Source organism: Onychostoma macrolepis, chromosome 11 (genome assembly GCF_012432095.1).
Source record: "Onychostoma macrolepis isolate SWU-2019 chromosome 11, ASM1243209v1, whole genome shotgun sequence".
NCBI lineage: Eukaryota > Metazoa > Chordata > Actinopteri > Cypriniformes > Cyprinidae > Onychostoma > Onychostoma macrolepis.
In genome coordinates this window covers 12,544,032-12,550,031 of record NC_081165.1, presented here as the reverse complement: position 1 = coordinate 12,550,031, position 6,000 = coordinate 12,544,032, and positions in this window count along the sequence as shown.

Below are 6,000 nucleotides of genomic sequence, written 5' to 3'. Positions count from 1 at the left end.
CAAATATTAGTAAGCCATTATAAAACACAAACACTAAGTGGAAGGCCAGTAATGAGAGAAATAAAAGAAAGTGGCAGAGCGAGAAAAAAAAGACGAGTGTTGGTGGAGATAACTCCCGTCTCTTCATTACTCCCTTCTCTCTTTCATTAAAAGCTTTTTCCAGCTCCTCTGCCCCCGGCTGAAGACTCTGAAGAGAAAGTGTAATTGTGCATGGGAAATTAAGTCTGCGACTTGCGACACTATTTAAAATGCGGAGTCCCCAAGGGTAAGGAAGTCTGCTAGAAAATGACAACCAATCTTGAGGAAGCTACTTGAAAAATTTTAGCTTGTCAAGCTACAAGCTCCTCATGACTTAGTAGTTGAAGTAGTTTACTAGAAAATGAAAATTCTGCCATTGTTTATTTACCCATATGTTGTTGCATTGCTTGCTTTCTTCCAAGGAACACAAAAGGTGAATTTTCAATAGATATGGCAACTGTTTTGAATTTAGCAAAATTGGCTTTAAATGACGAGAAAATGCCATAATAGTATCGCAAAAGTGGTCCATATGATACATGAACTGTATATACTACACTATACAAGTCTTTTGAAAGTCATACAATAGCTTTATGTGAAAAACAGACAGAAATAGAGCTCCTGAGAGAAATAGCGATAACATAATAGCGATCCATAAATGATTTCTTCTTTTGAGTTAGGCCGTTTCAATGAATCTGTTGATCCATTTCACAAAACTGGTCTGGAGTTGATTTATTAAAAAATAATTTGTATATCATAGAGTTATTTGGGGAAATTAAACGCAATCGTGGTTCTCAAATTTAACTCACATTGCCACTTCTATGATGAGATAACTCAAGAACTGGATGAGCGAACAGATCATTATTTTGAGTCAAATTCCTTGAAAGAAGTGGTCGATCCATTTCACAGATCTTTTAAATGAAAATTTTTAAATGAATTAACTGCACAAAATTATTTATTTACAAATTAAACACACCCATTTCTCGAGTTCAGTTTATATACTTCTCTTATGAATTGCCTTGAGAACCAGATCAGTCAACAAACTGCTCTTTTGAGTAAAATTCTTTCAATGAATCAGTCGATCCACTTCACAGTATTGGGCTGATCCGAATATCTGATTTAACTCAATTCATTCACAGGGGTTAACGATTAATCTTACAACTTGGGAAGACTTGGAATATATTTTTATGACACTTTATAACTAGTTATACTCCTCTTCAACACTCACTCCCAACTCGTCACATATTGATGTTTGGTCAGGACCCCTTGGCGTCATTTTTCGACACACAAGGGTATCCTTTTAGCATAACTCTTCGACATGCAGGGTCCTCCATTGTTTTCAGTTGTTTGTCTGAATTTAATGGTATGCATGCATTTGTAAAAAATTGAAATAATTTTATATAAATTTATACTTTCATTGGAGCACCTAACCCCACCCCTACCCTAAACCTACCCACTTCTGAACAATATAAAACACGTAGCAGGCAAATAAAAGCACAGTCACAGGTATTTATTGCAAAAACTGACATTACAAAACAAGTGCTGTTGCATTCCAAGTCTTCTGAAGGCATACAATATCTTTATGTGAAAAAGAGAGTAAAACATAAGGTTTTAATCACTGAAAATGATCCCACTCCGTTAACGCGCTCACATCTCATTCAAAAAGATACTCCCATGACGCAATAATCACGAGACACACAAGAGCCAATAGCATTTCACAACCAAGGGTGACGTAAAGACTTGGAATATTAATACTTTTTGAATAAATTATGACTGTAGCTGTATCTGCCTGTTATATCTTGTGTTTTATTGACAAATGGTAGGTTTAGGGGCAGGGGTTGGGTTACTTGCTCATAAATATGTAAATAGTGTAACGTTAATTTAAATAAAACTGTTGTGACTGTTTACATTGAAAAATCACACCCCAACATACTGTATATGCAATAATGGCGATATTATTACCCAATATATAATTTAATCATGACGATAAAATTCCCAATGCCTTTCCCGTCGGCATACTGACTCCAAGGGTGTCTCATTTAAAGCAATGGAGGACCCTGCATGTTAAAAAATGACACTAAAGAAGTACCCTGTGCATCAAAAAGTGATGCCAAAGGGTCCTGACCATGCTTCAATATGTGACAAGTTGGGAAAATGGTTTTGTTTGTGAGTGCACTACCATTTGAGCAGAGTTTGACTGCTTGGACCTTTGTCCAAACCATTGATGGGCTTATATAAACAATCTGCCAGCAAGTTTTTTTTTTTTTCCATAATTAGTGGAAAAAGAGGAAGTACATCATCACATTTTCTGTAGCAGTGTGACTCATGAAGCATGAAAAAGAAACCTCTTATCGTGATGACAGATTGTTTTAAAACTGCTGTGCTTTCTCCTCCAATCAAATCTCGCATTTGTTCTCTTGTGGTAATTTTAATCAGTTAGTCTGGCAGAGTTCACAGGCCAACATTTTCCCCTCGGGATCAATAATTGTATTGATGACAGTCCCGATAGAGGCAGTTCAAGCAACCCGTCTCCACAGAGCCACATCGATTTCATTTTCTGCAATCCATTCGAATCAGGTGGCTGCCAAACGCCATTGTGTTTCACCTCGCACCGGACAGGCATTATCAATCACACACAGAGAATGGCCTGTCCGATCAGGCCAGAGTTATGTGCAGTCGGTCTTTCTCAGGGACATTGTCCCTGGCCTCCGCTCTTGAGAGATGAGATTCACTGGGGTGCTTTACACAAATGCCGACAGGTTGCAGTGCAGCTGTTGTGTGCTGGCCATAGGCAGAAGTGTTCAATCTCTTGTCGGACTTATGCAGCGTGATGGTGGCAGAATTTCTCGTCTTGTTTTGTGAAAGCTCTACCTGTGCTGATTAGATTTAACTGGAGATAAGGATACATTCTGACTTCTGTATCATATCCCCCTTAATTCTTATATATATATATATATATATATATATATCAATTGCCCACTTATATTTAATTGCCATATCAATTGCACCCTTCAGTTGCCCTTCCAGTACCACAGTGCAGTGATTTGTATCAGATGTATCAGTGGTAATTAATTATTTTAGTATTATTTATTTAATATTATAGTAATTATTAAATATTTTGAATGATCTTTATTTTAATATTTTTAATTTTAATTTTTGTTTTAGTAATTTTGTTATGCACTTTTGTCCTTTTTTAAAGATTTCTATTTAGCTTTAATTATTTTTTCTTTCAGTTTTAGAAATGTTGTACTTTTAATCAGTGTTATTTTAGTGTCATTGACATAGTTTTTGTTAAAGGGGTCATCGGATGCCCATTTTCCACAAGTCGATATGATTCTATAGGGTCTTAATGAAAAGTCTATAACACACTTCAGCGGCTCAGATGTCGGGAGTAAATGACAACTGCTATATTCATTATCAGGAGCGTCATGCACTCATGATTTTTGAGGGGGCACAAGTGGGGGGGGGGGTCATCATGCTTGTCATGTGACACACAGCAGCCACAATAGCACTGTATAACTGATATGGGCTTATGTTTTATTTATTTTTTCCTTTTTATTTGAAATATTTCCAAACGTGTTAACTATATCAGGAAATATCTCGATTATCAAACATGTGTAAGTAAATGCATTTTGCACCTTTATAGATTCGATCTGTAATGGGTGATGGGCAAAGTAGACTAATCTATTAACTATGCATAAAAACCCATATTTTTACTTAAGTACCAGATATGGGTGACATGCCATAAAATATTTTTAATACGACTGACTTTGTATTTAATGTGAATTTAATAACAATATTGTAAGTTACTAATTATAACACTTTAATTTTACAGAGAGAAAAGAACATTTACATTATCATTTTCATTCAGTCTAGCAAGAGTTCAGGCACTCTCAAAAACTCCCATTAAAATCACTGAAGCTGTTTACACTGTGAAATGAATATCTTACTTACATTAGTACATCTGTACTTTGTTGTTTCCGATGAGAGAATTCGCCAGATAATTCAGTCAGCGAGCAAGTGAACAAAACACCGCATTTCAGCGATGACTCATCTGAACGTCTCTGATTGGCCACTGCGTTCATAAGCTCAACAGAATCATGTGTGACTGGTTATAATGCAGCGCTGCAGAAACATGTCTGCCTCTGGCTCAGCGCCAGCCAGCGAACACATATTTGAATTTAGCAGCTGATGCTGTGCCGCACTGAACGATCTAATCACACCGGTGTGATAGTATCAAATATTAAAAAAAAATTTGTTTTAATTACGTAGATATTGGTACGTATTGCTGTTTTTTTATTACGTTGCTTCAGATACGTATTGTGGCGGTTCAGAATTCAAATATCCGGGGACTGTCGCTAAAGGTTAATGCTCTATCGTGTTGGAAATATGCCCTACACCAAATCCAACCCTAAACCTACCCGATAGTGTTAACAAATGCAAAACCCTATATAAAAACGTATTAGCTGATGCAACTGTGCCATTTGAACTTCCTTTTATGCAGATTTTAACTGCTTTGTCGAACCATAGTTACACGGGATTTGAACCGGTGCTTCTCGTCTCCTAAGTCCGTACTCCGTGAGCTACCGAACAAACTTGTTATCTATGAAAACCCATAGATATGAAGCTGGATGCGTGCGATGTTAACGTTCAAAAGCATCAGTTTACAAATCTCCCAGCATATTAATATTGTTTTGAAGTCATAGCATGATATTCTTCAAGTAATTGTGCGAAAATTACGCTTTATCGATCGCAACTCTGTAAATTTGTGTGAAAGTGTTCATTTATTTTGGAAACTGCAGTGATACTTATTGGTACGTATTTCATGTCACGCTAAAAAGTGCACCCAGGTACGTAAATGCCATGAGACCAGGTAGCTCATTTCACTCAGGGCGGGTCTTAGGTAAGATGGCCTTGTCAATCAACTATCGTGGGAGGGGCCTGCGCAGAACTACGTCATTCTGACAGGAATCTCAGAACAGCCTGATTTGAGAAAGGGGATTTTAAAATAGGGATTTTAAAAAAAGCACTGGGTGGATTTTTATCATTATAGGATGGATGTGTATACACAATTCCAAGACACATTTATGTTCAAACAACTTGATTTTGAACAAAAATGTGAATTTAGCAAAAAAAGTTAATTTTGCATCCGATGACCCTTTAAATATATTAAATTAGATTTAATTTTTATTTATTCTCTTTCAGTTTTAATTTTAAAGTCTTGTTGCTTTTTTGACATTTTTATTTAATTAGTCCAAAAATATGTTTATGTAGTTTAGTTTTAGTTATTTTAGTTTTGGTTATTTTAGTACTTAAACTAAACCAAACTAAACTAACTTAAACTAAAAAAAACTGAGAAATGCTGCCTTGGCGACTAGCTAAAATAAAATAGGTTTATTTATGTATTTATTTATATTTTAATCATGTTTATTTTATATGAAGTAATGAAAATGTTTTCTATGGTTTTGGTTTTAGTAACAATTATAACTTATTTTCAGTTACAGATTTTTTTAAATCTAATATTTATATATATTGTTATTCTTTTATTTATGTTTTATTTTTAGTTAACACTAACAACACTGTTTCATAGCACAGTACAGTTTATAAATTATACCAACAGTAAAAAGTTACTGTTGTTGATTACTGATGTTGTTTTCACCAATTGGAGAAAAAAGTTCTAGCCTATTGTGCAGCATTAATTATCTCATGAATCCATTTTTGTCTGTTTCTGTACCAACACATTGTAACGTGGGGTTTTGTGGTTCTGTTTCATGTTCTTGTTTTCATGTCTTTTATTTTGAAGTTTAGTTACGGTTCTTGTTTGTTTCATGCTTCCCTTGCCCTCATGTCCTCATGCTATCGGTTCTCTTGTTCTTGGTGTCATGTTCTGATTGGTTGTCCTAGTCATGTGTCTTGTTTCCCATTGGTTTGTTCATGTCATGTGACTCTGATTGTTTGTTATAAGTAGCCATCATGTTGTCATTG